Below are 26,102 nucleotides of genomic sequence, written 5' to 3'. Positions count from 1 at the left end.
GCTATTCGGGGTCTTTTGCTTTTCCAAACAAATTTCGAAATTTTTTGTTCTAGTTCTGTGAAAAATGCCAGTGGTAGTTTGATAGGGATTGCATTGAATCTGTAGGTTGCTTTGGGTAGTAGAGTCATTTTCACAATATTGATTCTTCCAATCCAGGAACATGGTATATCTCTCCATCTATTTGTATCATCTTTAATTTCTTTCATCAGTGTCTTATAATTTTCTGCATACAGGTCTTTTGTCTCCTTAGGTAGGTTTATTCCTAGATATTTTATTCTATTTGTTGCAGTGGTAAATGGGAGTGTTTTCTTGATTTCATTTTCAGATTTTTCATCATTAGTGTACAGGAATGCCAGAGATTTCTGTGCATTAATTTTGTATCCTGCTACTTTACCAAATTCATTGATTTAGGTGCAGGGTCAGGTTGTTTACTCGAGATGTTTCCTGTTTCTTAAGGTGGGATTGTATTGCTATAAACTTCCCCCTTAGAACTGCTTTTGCTGCGTCCCATAGGTTTTGGGTTGTCGTGTCTCCATTGTCATTTGTTTCTAGGTATTTTTTAATTTCCCCTTTGATTTCTTCAGTGATCACTTTGTTATTAAGTAGTGTATTGTTTAGCCTCCATGTGTTTGTATTTTTTACAGATCCTTTCCTGTAATTGATGTCTAGTCTCATAGCATTGTGGTCAGAAAAGATACTTGATACAATTTCAGTTTTCTTAAATTTATCAAGGCTTGATTTGTGACCCAAGATATGATCTGTCCTGGAGAATGTTCCATGAGCACTTGAGAAAAATGTGTATTCTGTTGTTTTTGGATGGAATGTCCTATAAATATCAATTAAGTCCATCTCGTTTAATGTATCATTTAAAGCTTGTGTTTCCTTATTTATTTTCATTTTGGATGATCTGTCCATTGGTGAAAGTGGGATGTTAAAGTCCCCTACTATGAGTGTGTTACTGTCGATTTCCCCTTTTATGGCTGTTAGTATTTGCCTTATGTATTGAGGCGCTCCTATGTTGGGTGCATAAATATTTACAATTGTTATATCTTCTTCTTGGATTGATCCCTTGATCATTATGTAGTGTCCTTCTTTGTCTCTTCTAATAGTCTTTATTTTAAAGTCTATTTTGTCTGATATAAGAATTGCTACTCCAGCTTTCTTTTGATTTCCATTTGCATGGAATATCTTTTTCCATCCCCTCACTTTTAGTCTCTATGTGTCTCTAGGTCTGAAGTGGGTCTCTTGTAGACAGCATATATATGGGTCTTGTTTTTGTATCCATTCAGCCAATATGTGTCTTTTGGTGGGAGCATTTAGTCCATTTACATTTAAGGTAATTATTGATATGTATGTTCCTATTCCCATTTCCCTAATTGCTTTGGGTTCGTTATTGTAGGTATATTCCTTCTGTTGTGTTTCTTGCCTAGAGAAGTTCCTTTAGCATTTGTTGTAAAGCTGGTTTGGTGGTGCTGAACTCTCTCAGCTTTTGCTTGTCTGTAAAGGTTTTAATTTCTCCATCAAATCTGAATGAGATCCTTGCTGGGTAGAGTAATCTTGGTTGCAGGTTTCTCTCCTTCATCACTTTAATTATGTCCTGCCACTCCCTTCTGGCTTGTAGAGTTTCTGCTGAGAGATCAGCTGTTAACCTGATGGGGATTCCCTTGTGTGTTATTTGTTTTTTTTCCCTTGCTGCTTTTAATATGATTTCTTTGTGTTTAATTTTTGACAGTTTGATTAATATGTGTCTTGGCATATTTCTCCTTGGATTTATTCTGTATGGGACTCTGTGCCTCCTGGACTTGATTAACTATTTCCTTTCCCATATTAGGGAAGTTTTCAAATATAATCTCTTCAAATATTTTCTCAGTCCCTTTCTTTTTCTCTTCTTCTTCTGGAACCCCTATAATTTGAATGTTGGTGCATTTAATGTTGTCCCAGAGGTCTCTGAGACTGTCCTCTGTTCTTTTCATTCTTTTTTCTTTATTTTGCTCTGCAGCAGTTATTTCCACTATTTTATCTTCCACCTCACCTATCCGTTCTTCTGCCTCAGTTATTCTGCTATTGATCCCATCTAGAGTATTTTTCATTTCATTTATTGTGTTTTTAATTGATGCTTGATTCATCTTTAGTTCTTCTAGGTCCTTGTTAACTGTTTCTTGCATTTTGTGTATTCTATTTCCAAGATTATGGATTTTGGAAATAGAATCTTGGATCATCTTTACTATCATTATTCTGAATTCTTTTTCAGGTAGACTGCCTATTACCTCTTCATTTGTTAGGTCTGGTAGGTTTTTATCTTGCTCCTTCACCTGCTGTGTGTTTTTCTGTCTTCTCATTTTGCTTATGTTACTGTGTTTGGGGTCTCCTTTTTGCAGGCTGCAGATTCGTAGTTCCCGTTGTTTTTGGTGTCTGTCCCCAGTGGCTAAGGTTGTTTCAGTAGGTTGTGTAGGCTTCCTGGTGGGGGGGACTAGTGCTTGTGTTCTGGTGGTTGAGGCTCGCTCTTGTCTTTCTGGTGGACAGGTCCACGTCTGGTGGTGTGTTTTGGGGTGCCTGTGGCCTTATTATGTTTTTAGGCAGCCTCTCTGCTAATGGGTGGGGTTGTGTTCCTGTCTTGCTAGTTGCTTGGCATAGGGTGACCAGCACTGTAGCTTGCTGGTTGTTGAGTGAAGCTGGGTGCGGGTGTTGAGATGGAGATCTCTGGGAGATTTTCGCTGCTTGATATTATGTGGAGCTGGGAGGTCTCTTGTGGACCCGTGTCCTGAAGTTGGCTCTCCCACTTCAGAGGCACAGCACTGACTCCTGGCTGCAGCACCAAGAGCCTTTCATCTACCCGGCTTAGAATAAAAGGGAGAAAAAGTAGAAAGAAAGAATTAGTAGAAGAAAGAAAGAGAGAGCGAAAGAAAGGAAGAAGAAAAGAAAGGAAAGAAGGAAGAAAGAAAGGAAGGGAGGGAGGGAGGGAGGAAAGAAAAAGAGTGAAAGGAAGAAGGGAGGGAGGGAGGGAGGAAGGAAAGAAAAAGAAAGAGTGAAAGGAAGAAGGGAGGGAGGGAGGAAGGAAAAAAGAAAGAAAGGAAGAAAGAAAAAAAGAAGGAAAGAAAGGAGGGAGGGAGGAAGGAAAGAAAGAGAAAGAAAGAAAGGAGGGGCAGAGGGAGGGAGGGAGGAAGGGAAGGTAGGAAAAAAGAGCAGATAAAGTAAAATAGAATAAAGTATAAAATATAGTAGCAGTATTAAAATTAAAAAGTAATTATTGAAAAAAAACGGACAGATAGAACCCTGGGACATCTGGTGGAAGCAAAGCTATACAGAGAAAATCTCACACAGAAGCATCCACATACACATTCACAAAAAAAGAACAGGGAGAAAAAAATCGAAAATCTTGCTCTCAAAATCCACCTCCTCAATTTGGGATAATTCGTTGTAAAAAGAGGAAAAGGGGAAAAAGTCTGAAATCTTGCTCTCAAAGTCCACCTCCTTAATTTGGGATAATTCGTTGTAAAAAGAAGGAAAGGGGAAAAAATCTTAAATCTTGTCCTCAAAGTCCACCTCCTCAATTTGGGATGATTCGCTGTCCATTCATGCACTCCACAGACGCAGGGCACATCAAGTGGACCGTGGAGCTTTGATCCGCTGCCTCCGAGGCTGCACAGAGAGATTTCCCTGTCTCTTCTCTGCTCTCACAGCTCCCGGGTCTCAGCCTTGGACCTGGCCCCGCCTCTGGAGGGCGTACGTGATTCGCTCAGACAGGACGGGTTCAAAGGAGCAGTGCTCTTAATGCCCTCTCCTCGCGCACCAGGAAACAAAAGGGAAGAAGAAGTCTCTTGCCTCTTCGGCAGCTCCAGACTTTTTCCCTGGACTCCCTCCGGGCTAGCAGTGGTGCACCAACCCCTTCAGTCTCTCTTCCTGCCGCCAGCCCCAGTCCTCTCCCTGCGCTCCGACTGAAACCCGATACCCGAGCCTCAGCTCCCAGCCCCGCCCGCCCCAGAGGCCGAGCAGACAAGCCCTCTCGGGCTGGTGTGTGCCTGAGGGCACCGATCCTCTGCCCGGAATCTCTCCGCTTTGCCCTCCACACCCCTGTTGCTGTGCTCTCCTCCGCTACTCCGAAACTTTCCCCCTTCGCCACCCGCAGTCTCCGCCCGCGAAGGGGCTTCTAGTGTGTGGAAACCTTTCCTCCTTCACGGCTCCCTCCCACTGGTGCAGGTGTGGTCCCTATCCTTTTGTCTCTGTTTATTCTTTTTTCTTTTGCCCTACCCAGGTATGTGGGGAGTTTCTTGCCTTTTGGGGGGTCTGAGGTCTTCTGTCAGCGTTCAGTAGGTGGTCTGTAGGAGTTGTTCCACGTGTAGATGAATTTCTGATGTACCTGTGGGGAGGAAGGTGATCTCCGCGTCTTACTCTTCCGCCATCTTCCTCCGTCCGCTAAGAAATCTTAAACATTCTCGACACACACACACACACACACCACACACAAATGGTAACTGTGAGGCAATGAATGTGTTAATTGACCTTACTGTGATTATCAGTTTGCAATATATATGTATATCAAATCATCACATTGTATAACTTAAACTTATACAATGTTATATGTCAAATATGTCTCAATAAAGCTGGAAAAAAAAAAAAAGAGTTACCTGCTGGGAGGTTGCCAAGCTGATGAAATCAGAATCATCAGGGCTGGGGCTTAGATATTTGCATTTGAAAACTGTCTCGGTGATTCTTATGTTCTTTGTATTTGAAAATTACTTTTTTCTTTTATTATTTTTCCAGTAGAGGTAGGCAACTAAGGTGAGCCAGCTCTTCACATTAATCTCAGTCTGGTTTCCTTCTGCTGTTGAGTATCCCTTTTCTCACCACTCATTGGCATTTGTACTTAAATGTATGAACTAGTTCTAAAATCAGCTTCAGCTCATTTAGCAATTTTGCTGTTAAATTTTTTTAATTGAGGTATAGTTGACTGACAATATTACATTATTAGTTTCAGGTGTACAACATACTAGTTCAAATTTTTATAGATTATATTTCATTTAAAGTTATTATAAAATATTGGCTATTTTCCCTGTGCTGTACAATATATTTTTGTAGCTTATTTATTTTACACAGTTAGTTTGTATCTCCTAATCCCTTACCCCTATTTTACCCCTCTGTGCTTCCCTCTCCCTACTGGTAACTACTAATTTGTTCTCTATATCCATGAGTCTGTTTCTGTTTTGTTAAATTCATTAGTTTTGTTTTTTAGATTCCACACATAAATGATGATATACAGTTAAACATTGTATAGGATTCATTCTTAGGTCAAAAGTCTGTCTTACATTTGAATGCACTTCTTTTTTTGCGTGTGTGTTGGGGGAGAAGGAAGTACTTATTACTTGCAACAAGTAAGGAGAGCACATGGAATCATTCTCAAAACAATGTCTCCTGAATGCACTTCCTTCTGTTAGCCTGCAGATTTGAACATTGCTCATCTGGTTATCTGTCTAGTCCCCTTTGCATCAGGAGGGGTTTGGCTGTCTCTCCCCAGCACCAGATGGGGGACAGCTGCACAGGAAGCTGGATCAGTGCCCGGAGGGCACCTTCTGCATTCACTGCTGTGTTATCACCCAGACCAGGCACTCCCCCCAACCCTTTCAGCTTGTTTCAGGTGTAGAACAAGAAACTGCATTCCTGAGATCCGCCCTTGCAAATGTATTTGTATCTCTACAGTGGTAGCAGTAGCATGAGGCTAAACGTTAAAAATGGAATTTTCTCGGTGAAGCAAGCAAGCGGGGAATTTTTCATTTTATCCATCATTCGCCACTACCACAGCAGTTTCTCACAATCCCTCCCTAATTTTTTAGCACAAAAGATGAAGATGGGAAAGTGTGAGGTATTGATGCCACGGTTAGAGAGTTCAGTATATTGAACAGAAGCAGAGCGATTTCATTTTCCAAACAGCAACAGAAACCAGCCCTGACCAAACAGCTCTCCTGATTTGATGGCAGTAGCAGGGAGAGAGTCTGCCTAGTTCCTGAGGTGACTGCCACAGAGGGAGGCTGGAGAGAGGCTGGCCTGGTCTGCGTGTGTTCCGACACATTGAGAAAACATTATTCCATAAAGTAAGTTTATTTCTGATATCAGTTGGTTTGTTCAGGATCATTCCTTTGCTTCACGCTTGAAGACAGATAAACACAAGTGGGGAGAGTAATACTAAAAAGTACCATTTATTGAGGGGCCGTAGTGTGCCAGGACTACACAAGGAGGAATAAGATATAGCCTCGTGGAGATTCTGGCAGAAGCTACTTCATGACGTTGTTTTAAAACTGAAATGAGACAATGAAAATGAGATGTTTAACATAGTACCTGACACAAAGAAAGTGTTCAATAAAAGCCAGCTGTTTGATTTTATTATTGATGCTTTGAGAAGCAGCCTAGTGTGGTAAGGTTAAGAGTGCAAGCTCTGACTCTAGCCTGCCTGGGCTTAAATCTTGGCAAGCGAAAGTCAGTTGGCCTCAGTTTCCTCATTTGCAAAATGGGAATAATAGTACTGTTTACATCATGAGACTGTTAGAAGGACTAGCTGTGTTTAGAACAGTGCCTGGTATGTAATGCAGCATAGAGTTTGTCATTTAAAAAGATGATCTAGGGCTTCCCTGGTGGCGCAGTGGTTGAGAGTCCGCCTGCCGGTGCAGGGGACACGGGTTCGTGTCCCAGTCCGGGAAGATCCCACATGCCGCGGAGTGGCTGGGCCCGTGAGCCATGGCCGCTGAGCCTGCGTGTCCGGAGCCTGTGCTCCGCAATGGGAGAGGCCAGAACAGTGGGAGGCCCGCATACCACACACACACAAAAAAAAGATGATCTAGGGCTTTCCTGGCGGTGCAGTGGTTGAGAGTCTGCCTGCCGATGCAGGGGACACGGGTTCGTGTCCCGGTCCGGGAAGATCCCACATGCCGCGGAGCGGCTGGGCCCGTGAGCCATGGCCCCTGAGCCTGCGGGTCTGGAGCCTGTGCTCTGCAATGGGAGAGACCACAACAGTGAGAGGCCCGTGTACCGCAAAAAAACACAAAAAAACAAAAAAAACAGATGATCTATTTTAAAACATGATCTGACTGCCCAGACACGTGGCTTATAAGTGCTAGAGGCACAACTTGAACTGTAATCCTCCTGCTTCCCAAGCTCACACTCTCCCCGGAAGCAGCGCTGCCATTCCAGCAAACAAAAAAGCATTTCTAAATTCCATTAGTGTTTTTCTTCTTTAATCCCACATTTGATTTCTTTGACTTATTAGCCTGAGAAATTACTGGATTACCTTCATGAGACGTTTTGTCCACAACATCTGACTAGCCCATCACTTGATTTATTTGAGGCTGAGCCTGAGTTTTTATCATCATTGTGGTGGTTATTATGACTATTTTTAGAACTTGGTTGTATGGGCCTCTAAAAAACAAACTTAAATTTTTTTTTTTTTTTTTTTTTTTTGTCTGTACATGGGCCTCTCACTGCTGTGCCCTCTCCCGTTGCAGAGCACAGGCTCCAGACGCACAGGCTCAGCGGCCGTGGCTCACGGGCCCAGCCGCTTCGCAGCATGTGGGATCCTCCTGGACCGGGGCATGAACCCGCGTCCCTCGCATCGGCAGGCAGACTCTCAACCACTGCACCACCAGGGAAGCCCCCAAACTTAAAATTTTTATTGCTAAATGATAAATCTTTTGAGGGGGCAAATTGAAAATTAGTAAAGTAAATTTAGAGATATTTATTTTTTATTTTAATAATTTATTTTTACTCAGCATATTTTATGACAGTTGAGCATTATTTAATACTTTGTATTTCTATGCAAATTTTAGGAAATTAGAATATTAGGAAAGGTCTAAGAGAGACTTCCTCCTTTTTGGTCAGTTTCTGTTTGATGAAGGGATTAGAGAAGAAGGACTTAATGGCTTTGAGGACAAGTTAGGTTATAATAAACTCATATGACAAATTAGAAAATTGGAAACAGCAGTTCATTCATACACCCAAGGTTTAGCTTTTCATGCTTTAATACCTGAATTTATTATTGTCAGTTGCTGTGTTTATGTTTAGAGGTTTCATTGAGTGAGAGAGTGGTAATGAACTAAAAGACTGCTTCTATATATTTGAAATTTTCTTAGAGGAAGGAGAACAGTGTTTTGTTCTGGTTTCTTTTTAGGTTTATCAAGGTGACTGGTATTCTCTTGGCATCTTGCAGATGCCAAGCTTGGTGAGGACACGTTATCAAGGCATGGCTCTGTCCGCAGGGACGCTGAGGGAACTGAGGTTATGTAAAGCAATACATCCGTGTTGGGGATTATTAGCACCACCTAGTAGAAGTAAGGCTACTTACTCATTGGTTTCTCTCATCCTATTAAACACCTGAAACCTGGGCTTCAGAAGTGAATTATTTTTTTCCTCATAATGGTAAGGCCATGAGGTAGCTTTAGCTACCAACTTCCTCCTCACATCCCATTCTTTATAATGGATAATTGATACATCTTAAGTCTTACATAAAGTCTACCCAAACACGATTTAAGATAAGGCTCTTAACCTCACTGTCTCCCAACTAGATAGTTCCCCCTAAGTCCCTACTGTAAGGAAATTCCTGAGCTGCCACTGTTTCTCACAGTTAGAGCATTTCTGTAGCAATTCAGCTTGCAGAAGGGATCTAACTTTGGTCTCTTATTTAAGACACAAATCTGATCTTTTATGGTGTTTTCCTACTGTCTATTTTGTAAGCTAAAGTTTCTCCTCCCAGTTACTCTGGAACATGTAGGTATTGATGAATTTGAGCTGATATTTTTTGGAACATTGCTGCTTTATTACAAAGCTCCTGGATTTCTCTGCTTTTGTCAGCTCTTGGGTGAGCCTTGGTGATAGAGTTATGTTAACAGAATTAACTGCCCTAACTCTTTGCTTATGAGGAAAGTAAATTTCAGTGATAGATCAATTAAGCAGATGTTTTGATTTGTTGTGAATGTTACTTTAGTCTTCTTTTCTCATATTAAGACATTGTATAGATTCAAAAATATGTTAGGTTATCAAAATTTTACTTTCAACAGATTATTATCTCCATCTCCTCCACCCCTGTCCTTGGCTCTGTATTTGTCCTTCTAAGTTAAAATTCACACATATGCTATTTTACTTGCAGAGTTAGAGATAAGATATCCATATATATTTTCTATCTCTACCTCCAGCCTTCTTTTGAGCCTAAAATTCAGCCTCATTTATCACTCATAAAGGCACTTTGAATAAAAGGGGCATATAGTATAAACGCAACAGTGTGTCATTTCATTACACCTGTAATGAAGTTATTGTTAATAGTTCTATCTGTCTGTCTATCTGTCATCCATCCATCCATCCACCTATCTATCCAGCGTGAAAAAGATAGCAAAAAATTTATAAGAAGTCATCTTTGTTACTTTTAGAATTCTATCTCATCATAAAATCTTATAAGAGGTTGAGACAGCTTAGAGCAAGTGAAACATCAGTGAAGGATGCTATATTAATGGATGTAGGGACAATGAAAATGATGTGTCTGAATGAGGAATAAATTGGTTGACTTTGGTGGTGCATAAATTCTATCAGGCCATTCGGACACACTTTAATAACCTTTGTTTCATTGCATGAAATGCTTACCCATTAGCTGGAAAGAGTGGCAGTTTCTCTGAGAAGGAAGAAACAGCTACAAGAGTAAACTACAGAATGTGCAAAGATCAGATTAACCCACCAAACTGAGTCAGTAAGATTTTGAGGAAGAGAAAACATGGGGTACAAAGCAATGTATTGCTGGTGAAGTCTGGTGCAGAACTGGTCTAATATCCTGGTTTGACATCTCTACCAACTGAAGTTCTCTTATTTTAGGTCTGGTTAGTGTATTAATTTTCTATTGCTGTGTAACAAACTACCACAGATTTAGTGGCTTAAAACAGCACACATTTATCATCTCACAGTTTCTGTGGGCTGGGAGTCTAGGCAAGACCTAGCTGGGTCCTCAGGAATAATTCAATCAGAGTGTTGGCCAGGGCAATGGATCATTTTCCAAGCTCACTCAGGAAACTGACAAATTTCACTTCTTGCGATTGGAAGACTGAGAGCTCCACCATGTTGCTGGCTGTTGCTGAAATGACCACAGCTCCTGGAGCCCTTATAGTTCCCTGCCACACTACTTATATGGGATTGCTCACAACATGGTAGTTTACATCTTCAAAACCAGCTAGAGAGAGAGAAAGCAGCAAGTCTGTTAGCAAGATGGAATTTGACATAGCATAATCTCTGGAGTGACATCACATCACCTTTGCCATAGTCTGTTGGTGAGAAGGTCACAGGTCCTGTCCACACTCAAACAGAGAGGGCAAGAAAACCAGGAGGCAGGATCATGGGGTCACCTTGAAGTCTGCCTGACATATTTAGTCAGGACATGTTGAGTCACATGGAGAAGTGGAAATCACCCCCTGTGTAGGGCATAAAAGTATCTCCAAGACAGTGATCTATCTGCAAAGTCACTTGCCTAGGGAAGGAAGAGGAAAGCCCTCTTTGGGGGCGGGGCTGTAGAGGAGGCAGCTACTCTTTAGCTTTTCATGCTTTAATACCTGAATTTATTATTGTCAGTTGCTGTGTTTATGTTTAGAGGTTTCATTGAGTGAGAGAGTGGTAATGAACTAAAAGACTGCTTCTATATATTTGAAATTTTCTTAGAGGAAGGAGAACAGTGTTTTGTTCTGGTTTCTTTTTAGGTTTATCAAGGTGACTGGTATTCTCTAGCATGCAGTGTAATTCTTACCTAGTTACTGGAAAGAATCGATGTACAGTGATCCCCTCAGATGTGACCACTGCCACTTTGGCTAACATCTTTTGCAGAACCTGGTGTACTTTGTTTTGTTTTTGTTTTTGTTTTCTTAAAAATAAAGGTAATCCATTGCAATCAAAGGTAATAAATTCATTGACCCTAGGAACAAGGAAGCTTTTACTGACTGATGTTTAGTCTGGTGATGATTTATAGCCAAGCTGGTGATTATTTAGCTACTTAAGGATCTGAGAGTGGTTTATTGCCCGCTGAGGGCCTGGCTTATATAATGTCGCTCATAACTATGTTTTGATGGTTTTTCTTTCATAACAATTAATCACATTTTTTCCTCCCCATTCTTAGTTGCCCCATTCCCTGTCATTTGTTCTCCAAATTGCTTTTGGGCACTCCTCAATGCTTCTGTTGCCACATCTACAGACCTAAAATGAATAGCACACTCTGCCTGGAACGTGAGCACTAATTGAATTTGCTTACATTCAGTGATTTTAATGGGGCTCTGGAGGGTTGTTTAATGACAACTTTTATATGGAAGACACTGAAAAAATTAACATGTTACATTTAGTAAATTGGCAATTACTTAGCTCCATTATATCAAAACCAGTCACCTACATTTATTAATACTATATTCAAAAAGCACAGCTTTAATGTTGGGCTCCAGGTGTCTGTTTCCATGGGGCAGTGTTTATGTCAGCATTGTATTTCCACCCACACACCACCAAAAATGTAGTGACTGAATTCTTAAGTGGAAAAACTCTAAAATGCAGCAACTACTGTAACTCACTTCACCCTTCTTTTCTGACAGACCCCTCCAAAGTGGTCTCATTGAAAGCTGATCTATCCCTAATTACAGAAATAAATGTTGGTTGTCTCAGCTCATCTTTGGGCCACATTCTTCTCACCAGTAATGTTTAGGAAAAGGTACTGAGATGTGAGATGAAGTCTGCATGTAGCCTTTTGGGAAAATTTATTTTGCTGTTGTAAAGACGCATAGGAAGAAACAGTTCCTTTTTTTCTTGTTGAAGTTGTATCTACGTATGACATCTGGAACTCTGGCAGCCATCCTGAAGCCACGAGGGCAGTTGACATACTGAAGATGTCAGAGTGGAGGCAGGGAAGGGAATGGAATATCTATGACATCATTTAACTTCTGAGTTAGCCTATCCTGGAGATGCCCCACCTTGGTACATCTTAATATCTAAGATAATAGATATCTTTATTATTTAAGCCATCCCAGTCATTATTTATTTCCTTCCCCCCACCCCAATCCTCCCTCCATTCCTGCCTCCATGCCTCCTGCTTTCTCTCTCTCCTTTCTGTCTCTCTGTCAACTAAAGGCATCGTGATTGAGTCACAGAGGTATCTGGGAATCAGATTATAAAAGTGAGTATTTTATCAAACTTTCCACCTTCCTTCTGCTTTTCTCACTGATTACTTCAGTGAGGATTTGTTCATGCTTGTTTATGGAATGGATGAAGGGGCTACTGCCTACTTTATATTATTGTGAGAATGAAATAATCAAGGCAAAAAATAAGCCTAGTACTCAATAAATGGCAGCTGCAATAGTTATATTAAAAAACAAATAAACAAAAAATCTAGGACCTGGAAACTTGTACTCATTGCTTATCTTTAGATCAATAGAAGCTAGAAAATTCTACTCATTGCTTATTTTTAGGTCCATTGTCATAGCCACCGCCCCCCAAGTTTTTAATATGTGAATAAAACTAAGCGGGAAGGACCAAATGTATCCACTGCCTGTATCTACCAAGCAGCTATTTATCTACTGAATGGATTTAGAATCAGCTCTTTTTTGGAAAAAAGTTTCACAGAGTTTTTTTGTTTTTTTTTTTAAACTCTGACATAGGCTTAATTAGCTACCAAAACCCAATTTAGAGGCAGTAAGTCTGGTATCTACATCAGTGTTTCCCTGATAATAAAAATCACTTTTTCATTTGGGGCAGTGATGGGAATGTGTCATCCAGCTTGTCTACTTACAAACTATGTAATCCTGGGCATGTCAGCTAACTTCTCTGAACTTCAGAGTCCTTGTTTATAAAATGGAAATAATGCCTCACAAAACTGTGGTGAGTGAGAATCAAATATAATGTGTATGTGAAAATGCTCTTGTGAATAACAAGGTGCTATATATATGTGAGGTGAGAATGTGTTGTTAGGATTATCATCAAAGACCATCTTCTGTAGTTCCTTGTGAAGCCTGTACTGTCTTTTTAGCTTGCTTTGTTACTCATTATCTCACAATTGGAGTTTTCCAGAGGCTCCATATTTGATGATACCATGACAGATTGAATATAGAAGCAGATATGAGACTTCTTTCTTTTTTATGCAATCAAAATTTTAATAACAAAGATACTATTTTTAACATGGGTAAATATACTTGGCTAAGTTCAGATCTTAACCAAAAAAAGTATCTAGCCCAACAGTGCAACCATACAGCTTTGTACAGAACATTCCATAGATCAACACAAAATACATTTGAGCACAAAAATAAAAAATATTTAAAGAGAATCTCTAAGCAGTATTTTATTTCTGCAAAACAGACATATAGTACTGATTAAATATCTACAAGTGCATTTCCTTTACAAAAATACATATATTCTTAATAGACTAAGTCATTAATAATGACCTGGTAATCTTTCACTTCAATTTGAATGATTTATAAGCTAAATCTTACAACCACAAAAAGGTTTTTATCTGTATTAAGATGTTACCACTTTTGACCAAAAAAAAAGCTTAAAATATTTTATATTTCAAAAGAAAATTAGCAACATAACTGTACAATATAATCTATGATGGTTTTTTTTAGTGTGAGGGCTACTCTATTAAAAATTGGTCCTTGCTTTTGTGCTGCCAGATGCAGGAATGCAGCAGAACACTGGTGCTCCCTCACAAGCTCTTGTTGACCACAGCTTCATAAGGACACTTGGGCGCCCATCCACATTCAAAACAATACAGCAAAAGAAAACCAACCCCAAACAATGTGAGGCTGATCCCATTCCATTTCTAATGTGCAGAACTCCTGCTCTGCTGGACTGATGTGAAGTCCACAGATACATAATCTATTCACTATCTCTGCATTGCCCAGAAATATTTAATCTTCAGTTTATACTAGATTAGTCTCTTTTCTTTTTTTTTGAATAATGAATGTTTTTATTTATTTATTTAATACATCTTTATTGGCATATAATTGCTTCATAATACTGTTAGTTTCTGTTGTACAACAAAGTGAATCAGTCATATGCATACATACATCCCCATATTCCCTCCCTCTTGAGTCTCCCTCCCAACCTCGCTATCCCACCCCTCCAGGTGGTCACAAAACACTGAGCTGATCTCCCTGTGCTATGCTGCTGCTTCCCACTAACTATCTATTTTACGTTTGGTAGTGTATATATGTCAGTGCTACTCTTTACTTCACCCCAGCTTACCCTTCCCCCTCCCCGTGTCCTCAAACACATTCTCTATGTCTATGTCTTTATTCCTGTCCTGCCACTAGGTTCATCAGTACCATTTTATTTTATTTTTTTGATTCCATATATATGTGTTAGCATATGGTATTTGTTTTTCTCTTTCTGACTTACTTCACTCTGTATGACAGACTCTAGGTCCATCCAGCTCACTACAAATAACCCAATTTTGTTCCTTTTTGTGGCTGTGTAATATTCCATTGTATATATGTGCCATATCTTCTTTATCCATTCATCTGTCGATGGACATTTAGGTTGCTTCCATGTCCTGGCTATTGTAGATAGTGCTGCAATGAACATTGTGGTACATGACTCTTTTTGAATTATGGTTTTCTCAGGGTATATGCCCAGTAGTGGGATTGCTGGGTCATATGGTAGTTCTATTTTTAGTTTTTTAAAGAACCTCCATACTGTTCTCCATAGCGGTTGTATCAGTTTACATTCCCGCCAACAGTGCAGGAGGGTTCCCTTCTCACCACACCCTTTCCAGCATTTATTGATTCTAGATTTTTGGATAATGGCCATTCTGACTGGTGTGAGGTGGTACCTCATTGTAGTTTTGATTTGCATTTCTCTAATAATTAGTGATGTTGAGCATCTTTTCATGTGCCTTTGACCACCTGTATGTCTTCTTTGGTGGAATGTCTTTAGGTCTTCTGCCCATTTTTGGATTAGGTTGTTTGTTTTTTTGATATTGAGCTCCATGAGCTGTTTGTATATTTTGGAGATTAAGCCTTGGTCCATTGTTTCACTTGCAAATATTTTCTCCCATTCTGAGGATTGTCTTTTAGTCTTGTTTATGGTTTCCTTTGCTGTGCAAAAGCTTTGAAGTTTCATTCCATCCCATTTGTTTATTTTTGTTTTTATTTTCATTACTCTAGGAGGTAGGTCAAAAAAGATCTTGCTGTAGTTTATGTCAAAGAGTGTTTTTCCTGTTTTCCTCTAAGAGTTTTATAGTGTCTAGTCTTACATTTAGGTATTTAATCCATTTGGTGTTTATTTTTGTGTATGGTGTTAGGGAGTGTTCTAATTTCATTCTTTTACATTTAGCTGTGCATTTTTCCCAGCACCACTTATTGAAGAGGCTGTCTTTTCTCCATTGTATGTTCTTGCCTCCTTTGTTGTAAATTAGGTGACCTTATGTGCATGGGTTTACCTCTGGGCTTTCTATCCTGTACCATTGATCTATACTTCTATTTTGTGTCAGTACCATACTGTCTTGATTACTGTAGCTTTGTAGTATAGTTTGAAGTTGGGGAGCCGTTTTTCTCCATTTAGTATAGTTTGAAGTCGGGGAGCCATTTTTCCAGCTCCATATTTCTTTCTCAAGATTGCTTTGGCTATTCGGGGTCTTTTGTGTTTCCATATGAATTAAAAAAAAATTTGTCCTAATTCTGTGAAGAGTGCCATTGGTAGCTTGATAGGGAATGCATTCAATCTGTAGATTGCTTTGGTTAGTATAGTCGTTTTCACAATATTGATTCTTCCAATCCAAGAACATGGTATATTTCTCCATCTGTTTATGTCATCTTTGATTTCTTTCACCAGTGTTTTATAGTTTTCTGAGAACAAGTCTTTTGCCTCCTTAGGTAGGTTTATTCCTAGGTATTTTATTCTTTTTGTTGCAATGGTAAATGGGAGTGTTTCCTTAATTTCTCTTTCTGATTTTTTGTTTTTGGTGTATAGGAATGCCAGAGATTTCTGTGCATTAATTTTTTATCCTGCAGCCTTACCAAATTCATTGATTAGTTCTAGTAGTTTTCCGGTGGCATCTTTAGGATTTTCTATGTATAGTATCATGTAATCTGCAGACAGTGACTGTGTTTTTTTTTACTTCTTTTCTGATTTGTATTCCTTTTATTTCTTTTTCTTCTCTGATTGCCGTGGGTAGGAATTCTAAAACCATGTTGAATAATAGTGGCAAGAGTGGACATCCTTGTCTTGGTCCTGATCTTAGTGGAAATGATTTCAGTTTTTCACCATTGAGTATGATGTTTGCTGTGCGTTTGTCATATATGGCCTTTATTATGTTGAGGTAGGTTCCCTCTATGCCCATTTTCTGGAGAGTTTTTTATCATAAATCGGTGTTGAATTTTGTCAAAAGCTTTTTCTGCATCTATTGAGATGATCATTTGGTTTTTATTCCTTAACTTGTTATTGTGGTGTATCACATTGATTGATTTTTGTATATTGAAGAAAACTTGCATCCCTGAGATAAATCCCACTTGATCCTTGCATCTATGTTCATCAGTGATATTGGTCTATAATTTTCTTTTTTTGTGATGTCTTTGGTATCAGGTTTTGGTATCAGGGTGATGTTGGCTTTGTAGAATGAACTTGGGAGTTTTCCTCCCTCTGCAATTTTTTGGAAGTGTTTGAGAAAGACTGGTGTTAGCTCTTCTCTAAATATTTGATAGATTTCACTGTGAAGTCATCTGGTCCTTGACCTTTGTTTGTTGGAAGATTTTTAATTACAGTTTCAATTTCATTACTTGTTATAGGTCTGTTTATATTTTCCAATTCTTCCTGGTTAAGTCTTGGAAAACTGTACCTTTCCAAGAATTTGTGCATTTCTTCGTGGTTGTCCATTTTATTGGCATATAGTTGTTTGTAGTAGTCTTTTATAATCTTTTGTATTTCTGTGGTGTCAGTTGTGATTGCCCCTTTTTCATTTCTAATTTTATTGATATGTGTCCTCTCTCTTTTTTGCTTGATGAGTCTGAATAAGGGTTTATCAATTTTGTTTAACTTCTCAAAGAACCAGCTTTTAGTTTTATTGATCTTTGCTATTGTTTTTTTGTTTCTATTTCATTTATTTCTATGCTGATCTTTATGATTTCTTTCCTTTTACTGCCTTTGGGTTTTCTTTGTTCTTCTTTCTCTAGTTGCTTTAGGTGTTTATTTGAGACTTCTGTTGTTTCTTTCTTTCTTTTTTTTTTTTTTGTGGTACGCGGACCTCTCACTGTTGTGGGCTCTCCCATTGTGGAGCACAGGCTCCGATGCACAGGCTCAGTGACCATGGCTCACAGGTCCAGCTGCTCCATGACATGTGGTATCTTCCTGGACCGGGGCATGAACCCGTGTTCCCTGCATTGGCAGGCGGACTCTCAACCACTGCACCACCAGGGAAGCCCCATGTTTCTTGAGGTAGGATTGTATTGCTCTAAACTTCCCTCTTAGAACTGCTTTTGCTGAGTCCCATAGGTTTTGGGTCATCATCTTTTCATTATCATTTGTTTCTATGTATTTTTTGATTTCCTCTCTGATTTCTTCAGTGATCTCTTGGTTATTTAGTAGTGTATTGTTTAGCCTCCATGTGTTTGTGTTTTTTACAGTCTTTTTCCTGTAATTGATTTCCAGTCTCATAGCGTCGTGGTCCAAAAAGATGCTTGATACAATTTCCATTTTCTTAAATTTTCCAAGGCTTGAATTGTAACCCACGATGTGATCTATCCTGGAAAATGTTCTATGTGCACTTGAGAAGAAAGTGTATTCTGCCACTTTTGGGGGGAATGTTCTATAAATATCAGTTAAATCTCTCTGGTCTACTGTGTCATTTAAAGCTGGTGTTTCCTTATTTATTTTCATTTTGGATGATCTGTCCATTGGTGTAAGTGGGGTGCTAAAGTCCCCTACTATTATTGTGTTACTGTCGATTTCCCCTTTCATGGTTGTTAGCATTTGCGTTATGTATTGAGATGCTCCTATGTTGGGAGCATAAACATTTATAATTGTTATATCTTCTTGGATTGATCTCTTGATCATTATGTAGTGTCCTTCCTTATCTCTTATAACAGTCTTTATTGTAAAGTCTATTTTATATGATACGAGTATTGCTACTCGAGCTTTCTTTTGATTTCCATTTGCATGGAATATCTTTTTCCGTCCCTTCACTTTCAGTCTGTATGTGTCCCTAGGTCTGAAGTGAGTCTCTTGTAGACAACTTATACATGGGTATTGTTTTTGTATCCATTCAGCCAGTCTGTCTCTTTTGGTTGGGGCATTTAATCCATTTACATTCAAGGTTATTATTGATATGTATGTTCCTATTACCATTTTCTTAATTGTTTTGGGTTTGTTTTTGTGGGTCTTTTTCTTCTGTTGTGTTTCCTGCCTAGAGAAATTTCTTTAGCATTTGTTGTAAAGCTGGTTTGGTGGTGCTGAATTCTCTTAGCTTTTGCTTGTCTTAGAAGCTTTTGATTTCTCCATCGAATCTGAATGGGATCCTTGCTGGGTAGAGTAATCTTTGTTGTAGGTTTTCCTTTTTCATCACTTTAAGTATGTCCTGCCACTCCCTTCTGGCTTGCAGAGTTTCTGCTGAAAAATCAGCTGATAACCTTATGGGGATTCTTTGTATGTTACTTTTTGTTTTTCCCTTGCTGCTTTTAATATTTTTTCTTTGAATTAAATTTTTGTTAGTTTGATTAATATGTGTCTTGGTGTGTTTCTCCTAGAGTTTATCCTGTATGGTACTCTCTGTGTTTCCTGGACTTGGGTAACTATTTTCTCTCCCATGTTAGGGAAGTTTTCCACTATAATCTCTTCAAACATTTTCTCAGACCCTTTCTTTTTCTCTTCGTCTTCTGGAATCCCTATAATTCAAATGTTGCTGTGTTTAGTGTTGCCCCAGAGGTCTCTGAGATTGTCTTCCATTCTTTTCATTCTTTTTTCTTTATTCTGCTCCTTAGCATTTATTTCCACCATTTTGTCTTCCATCTCACTTTTTCATTCTTCTGCCTCAGTTATCCTGTTATTGATTCCTTCTAGTGTATTTTTCATTTCAGTTATTGTGTTATTCATCTCCATTTGTTTGTTCTTTAGTTCTTCTAGATCTTTGTTAAACATTTCTTGTATTTTCTCACTCTGTGCCTTCATTCTATTTCCGAGATTCTGGATCATCTTTACTATCATTAATCTGAATTCTTTTTCAGGTAGATTGCCTATTTCCTCTTCATTTATTTGGTCTTGTTGGTTTTTTACTTTGCTCCTTCATCTGTGACATAGTTTTTTGCCATCTCATTTTTCTTTTTTTTTTTTTTTTTGATGGGTAGGATTTTGTTTCTATCTTACTTGTTGTTCAGCCTGAGGCCTCCAACACTGCAGTTTGTAGGCTATTAGGTAGAGCTGGGTCTTGGTGTTGAGATGAGGACCTCCAGGAGACCTCACTCTGAGGAATATTCCCTGGGGTCTGAGGTTCTCTGTTAGTCAACTGGTTTGGACTCAGAGCTCCCACTGCAGGAGCTTTGGCCTGACCCCTGGCTCGTGAACCAAGATCCTGTAACCTGTGTGGGGTGGCAAAAAACATAAAAAGGTGAACAATTACAAAGAGTAAAAACTAAAATTAGACTAGGAAACTAACCGATATGTTAGAAAGAATATAAAAATAAAGATATAGATGAAACAACAACCAGAAGGTAAAACAGAACCACAATAGTATAAAAGAGTAGAAGAAAAAAAAAATGGTGGAAAAGGCCTTGGCTGTGGAAGGTGGGGCCTAAGTAGGGGTGGGATTTGGGCAGTGGACGGGGCCTATGTTAGGACTCACAGGGCTGGAAAAGGCCCTGGGGGTGTAGGGGGTGGGGCTTAGGCTCAAGGGAACAGAATGGGCCCAGGTTTGCCTCTGGTCTCAGAGGGTGGGGGACTGCACTTGGGAGTCCAGCTGGCTTTCTAGGCCCGAGTGGGTGGGACAAATGCCCTTCTCTCCTCTCCCACTCCTCTGGTCCTGGAGGGCCCCTCCTGCCTGCCTCTCCTGCTCTTCTCTGCTGCCAGGACCAGTGCAGCTGGGAGGGGGCCTCTGAGGGCATAGGACCCATCCCAAGAGCCGGGCAGACTTCCCTGGCCAATTGGGCAGGAGAAATGCTTGGCGTGCTCTCCCTGATCTGAGCCCCCAAGGGTCCCTCTGTTCATGGAAGTCCCTCAGGGGCTCCGGTCCTGTCCGTCCTTCACTTCTCCTCCCCCCTCAGTCCCCCCACATCCTACCAGTTCGTTTGGGAGTTCCTCCCTTCTCCTTGGGCATGGAGGTCTCCCACCAGCCTCCGGCAGGTGCCCTAGCTGTGGGGAGACATGAACTTCGCATCTTCCCATGCTGCCATCTTGACTCCACCCTCTAGATTAGTTTCTTATTCCATGAAGCTCTGAAAGATGGAAGAAAACTGGATGCAGTATTTAATGTTTCACTTGATTCTAGATTTAAAGATAATTAAAATTAAAAAGCATTTCTGAATAATGACTCAAGTTTTGAATCCTAGGAAAAGGGGCATAAAAAGTGTTTGGACACATTCTAATGAGAATTTAAAATAATTTATTTTTGTTTAATTTCATAACTTTCTGAAAAGGAAGTGTTTGAGCATGTTAATTCTATTTGAAAATATAGTAAGGATAGCAAATAAACACAAAACTCTGTAATGTATATTTGAGTACATTTTAATGAACTTTCAATCTGAACTTTCTTCAACAGAATACTACTGAACTAGGTATATTAATTAAATCCAGAATTATCTGGTTATTTTGTGCTTTCAAAGGGTTTGAGTTTCTAGTATATTTAATATTTTTCAATTTTTATAAACCAGATTTGGCAGACATTTTATATTCCTTATTGTAGGGATAGGTATATGTCTCAAAATAATAGCATTTCACGTTTTTATGTTTCTAACCCAGAAAATGAAAGTTATGGCAAACTCACTCATTTTTGTAATTCCCACAAGCAATATCTATATCTCACTGGTACAGAGTATAGCCTGCTGGAAAATTCCTTATGGTATACCAGAGTATGTAATGGAGTGCATCCGTCTTTATCCTATCCAAGGAGGTTTACCTAGTGGCCTGTCAGGAAGACTTCATAATGTGAGCTTTACTTGAGGTGGCCCACAGCATGGGATCTCCAAAAGATCGTTGTGAGGACAGGGCTTAACCTGGTCTATATGCTCTTCATCTGGGGCTTATCTTGCCAAATTTGGCTGCATGGCTAGATTCTAAAAACAAAGTAATTGCTGAGAAACAAGACAAATAATTACTTTTAGAAAACCAAAGGCTTTTAGGAAAATTTTGCTTTTGAGTACAGAAAAAGCATTTACTTATGTGAGTCCAATAGAATGTACTGTTTTTTATACAAGTAATCATGTCTGCATTTTTACCAAAGTCTGTCTTTAATAAAATTTCTTATATTACTAAGAACCCAGAAACTAAATAAGCATAATTTTAGTCTATATTGCCTCCATGGAATAAAAAGCTTCTCAAATTAGAATTTAAAATCTCAGTTTCAATTTTCTTTTCAAAGTATGTATTTCTCCCACTTTTCATCCAGAGGGAGGCTATTTGTTGTGTTAATCACTTTTTCATCTTTGAGGATTTCCTAAGATCTGTCAGATGGTGCTGGAAAAACAAGAAACATAGCTGAAAGGAAGTATGTTCTGATTATTGCAAGAAAAACCTGCATTTGATCGATGTTACCATGAAAATTAAGTTTAAAGTCTTTCTTTGGTGATATTTTAGCAATTACTCAAGGTTATTGCCTAATTATATAGAAATAAATAGCAGTCTAAAAATTTCCAACCTCCAAACAGTTAAACTGTCTCTCTAACATGGTTATTAACAGTAAAATGTCTTTGGTGATAATTATTTTCTTATGAAAATCTTTCAAAAAGAGATTACTGTAAGTTACAAGAACCTATTTAGATACAAGACCATTGATAAGAGACAGGGACAGAAAACTCAAAATATATGCAGTAAATCTAAAACAGAAATGCACTTTAGTGATTAGGCACTTTCTCTTAAATAGTTCAGTAAAGCTAAACAGTTCACAATATTATATAACATACTTTTCTTCCCTTAAAGAATCATTTCAAGTTACATATAGTTGAGCAAACTCATTACATTTATAAAATGAGGCCTATTAATATGGGATAGATTTTTAATGAATAAAGAAATATACTTTTCTAAAAGTAGTTATAAGACATCACCCCAATGTATCTGGACCCCAGACTGAATGACCTAATACTGCCTCATCAGTGAAACTTTTAGTTTATTTGTTTTTATACTTTAAAGCATAATCTGGAGAAAGGGCCATATTTGGATTTTCTATTAACTAATGTAATTACTTCAATTAAAGTGATGTGTCTATAAAGCACAGTGCTTCTTTAGATCCAAGGTTCCTTGACCCTTGTGCATCTTTGATATCTAAAGCAGACAAAACAGATTACAAAATCTTTTATGAAAGTAAAGTTCTTTCAGTTTGTTGCTTAAGAAACAACAGATTAAAGAAAAACTTAATTTAGTTTTATTCTCCAATTTTGCAGATTCAGATGATTATTCCTATAGGCTATTTGTCTAAGGAGTTTATCTTATTAGCACCCCAAGTTTGTAAAACTAACCACCTGTATATTTTTGCCTTTAAGTTTTTCTATACCTGGTTTCTTACAAATTCCACAACCTGACTCGGGATAATTAACTAGGGATTAGTGTATTACTAGACATGAAAATAGTACCATACTTAGAAAACCACAGTTGAGTATATGAAGAAGTCTGTGGTTCTAATAGTAATACCACGTTACTTAGTACCATCATAAAATGTGTACCTTTCCCCATATAACTGATGCCCTTCTTTTTTTTTAATGTTTGCTTTTTTAATTAATTAGTTTATTTATTTTTGCTGTGTTGGTTCTTCGTTTATGTGCGAGGGCTTTCTCCAGTTGTGGCAAGTGGGGGCCACTCTTCATCGCGGTGCATGGGCCTCTCACTATCGTGGCCTCTCTTGTTGTGGAGTACAGGCTCCAGACGCGCAGGCTCAGTAGTTGTGGCTCACGGGCCTAGTTGCTCCGCAACATGTGGGATCTTCCCAGACCAGGGCTCGAACCCGTGTCCCCTGCATTAGCAGGCAGATTCTCAACCACTGCGCCACCAGGGAAGCCCGATACCCTTCTTTATGCAAGGTTTTCACATGTTTTGGCACATATTCCATTGCATTTCAATAAAAATGTTAATACATTAACAGTAAATAGAGGAATTTTATATAAAACTATTCTCAATGCCATAAATGCTTCCTATATGTTTCCTTAGAAAATAGTGACATTACATAAGATGAGGCAGCAGGCCAAATTTAATGAGATCATGTATATAAAATTCATTTAAGGCTGTAAGTTTTGGCTGGGAACCCCAAAACATCCAGGTCTCATTTGTGGTTTTTAAAACACACTCTCAATTCATTTTGAGTTAATTAAAATCAGCTTCCATAAGTAATCAAGGACATTATCATAGCTCTGACCTTAAAGAACTTATGTATAAAACAATAATCCCATTTCCCCCTGATTACTACAGGATCTAAAATGAAATATCCTCAAACCATTAATTCTGGTTAAGCATATTTATCTATGACACTACATTTTTTTCTATTTTATACATATGGTATGGAAATGTGACAGGTTACTAACAGTTTTAATCTACAATTGCTTTGAGATTTTTGAAATCCATAAAATAGCTAATGTTATCTGCCCTAAAAATCCTAATGCTTAAATCATCATAACCTTCTGCATGCCACAGTGACACACACTTAAGGCCAACTGAAAAAAGGGAAACAATGTACTCATTAGATAAATGCCACAATATAATGATGCACGATGTTTCATGAAGCAGCAGTGGCTCGTCATAAGGCCTTATGAAAGATTAACCTCACTTACACATTAATTTTGTTAGAAGTAAATGTGATCAGCTGCCAACATTTCAAATGGTTGCGAATCTCACTTCAGCTCTCCAAGAAGTCACGTACATTTTCTGGAGGGTGAACAGGACCTCCCTGTGCGACTGGTAGACTACACAGATGATGCAAGATGCCTATAATTATAATGGACTTTAAAGTAAAGAACAATTGGAATTCTTCCCAAAAGGACTTGCACACTCAAGAGTGAACTGTTTTGCACACAAAAAGCTTACTGAGAACAGGATAGTGACTCAAGGACCACTTTTCTAAATATATTTCCCATACAAAATAATCTCAAGATATAATAATTATTAGTTCCTTGTACGGTACTCTATTTAAACAAGAATTAATCAAATAGTAAGTATGTGAAAACTGCAACACCACAAAGATTGAGGCATGTTACTAGTGTAATCAAACAATAGAACAGGCAAGCAAAATATTTAGAAGGCTGAATCATGGCCGCATATCTAACTGATTTCAACTGTGACTTGTACACTGTGAGACAGCACAGATAACTTATGCAGATGGTTCAGTAGCAGAATGGCACTTGGTTTGCTCTTAATAGAAACAACATAAATGCAACTGACAATTTAGAGACAGACAATAGCCTTATTTGCATGCTGAAAATCTGGTTGTGTCCCTCTAGTCCACACACCGTTCACTGTGCAATCTGTTGATGAGTAAACACATAGTGCAGGATTCATTCAGTGGGATCTAGGCCCCTGGGTCTAATTGCAATCAATTCTTGGTCGATACTGCAATACCATGGGGTATGACTGATACAAAGGGCCATCCTGAGGGCAGACTTGTGAAGCTGAGCAGTTCAGACACCGGAAGTTTTCACCTCTTAGTCGCCATCTTGTCATGTCTATGAACTCCACAGTATGATCCTTCCCCATAATTTCACCATTGCACAGCACATCCAACTCATAAGAACTTGGAAGTTTTAGTTTAAAACTTAGAAATTTTTTAATAGTTCCCACAGTTACACGTGTAGAAAACCGAATGAATTCCTTCATTAAACCCTTTACTGCATTGTCCCGATTGTCCATTATTTCGTAAACGATCTAGACATATAGCAATTTGTGGGTCAATTCTGTGATAGTCTTTTTTAAAATTTATTTAATTTATTACTTTTGGCTGCGTTGGGTCTTCATTGCTTTGTGCAGGCTTTCTCTAGTTGCGGCGAGCGGGGGCTACTCTTTGAAGGTTTGGGGGCATTGGCTTCTCACTGCGGTGGCTTCTCGTTGCGGAGCAGAGGCTCTAGGCATGTGGGCTTCAGAATTTGTGGCACATGGGCTTCAGCAGTTGTGGCTCGCGGGCTCTAGAGTGCAGGCTCAGTAGTTGTGGTGCATGGGCTTAGTTGCTACATGGCATGGGGGATCTTCCCGGACCAGGGCTTGAACCCGTGTCCCCTGCATTGGCAGGTGGATTCTTAACAACTGCACCATCAGGGAAGCACTGTGATAGTCTTTATCATCTTGATTTTCATCACCTTCTTCATCTACTTTATGTTTGTCAACTTTTGAAGTATCAACTTATCCATTTTCTTGAGGCTTGTTTTTCTTCCAAAATTCACTCTCAAGTTCTTGTTCTTGTAGTCCAGGGACCAACTTAAATATAATTTCCTCTAATGTGTTACCCAGGCTCAACCTTTCTAATGGGTTTGTCTCATGAACCTGGTTGCCACACCTTGGACAACCATTGCTATCTTCAAAGTGATGGATGATACAGGTCTTACAGAAGGTGTGGAGGCATTACGTCACTGTAGTTGGCTTGATCAGATACCCTTTATAGATACAGCAGATGATGTAAGGATTGAAATCTTTTACCAAGTGTTTCCTTTGGGTAGCCATTTGTTGTTAGCTAGGACTGGCTCTAGTAGTTCAGGCAAGCAAGGGTATTAAGTGGATGAGAGTCTGATCCCAGGAGCTGGTGTGGAGTTCCCAACTGCATGTCCCGAGGCATTAGAACTAACATCCAGACTTCTCATGTAATCGCTGGTCATCACTCCTTTTGGTGGTTTTGCTTTTCCATATGCTGGGGCTGCGGCCACCGCTGCTTCTCACCACCAGCACGCCAGCCTCAGAGAGAAGGAAACAAAGAGAAACAGCGCCTGCTGCGGCCTGGCCAGTCCCTGGGCCCC

General features: G+C 39.1%; 1 pseudogene across 1 annotated transcript; it reads right to left on the bottom strand.

Annotated features, from left to right (window-relative positions):
* Window positions 1–24,659: 24,659 nt before the first annotated feature.
* Window positions 24,660–25,812, bottom strand: LOC309802088 (polycomb group RING finger protein 5-like; annotated as a pseudogene). The gene is made up of 2 exons: window positions 25,419–25,812; window positions 24,660–25,052 (listed from the first exon to the last, which is right to left on the bottom strand). The product of its transcript is annotated as a polycomb group RING finger protein 5-like (transcript).
* Window positions 25,813–26,102: the final 290 nt, after the last annotated feature.

This window comes from Mesoplodon mirus (assembly GCF_964341445.2).
Source record: "Mesoplodon mirus genome assembly, chromosome: 4".
NCBI classification, from domain to species: Eukaryota; Metazoa; Chordata; class Mammalia; order Artiodactyla; family Ziphiidae; genus Mesoplodon; species Mesoplodon mirus.
Note: the sequence above shows the minus strand (reverse complement) of the source record. Positions and strands in the feature narration are given on the sequence as shown.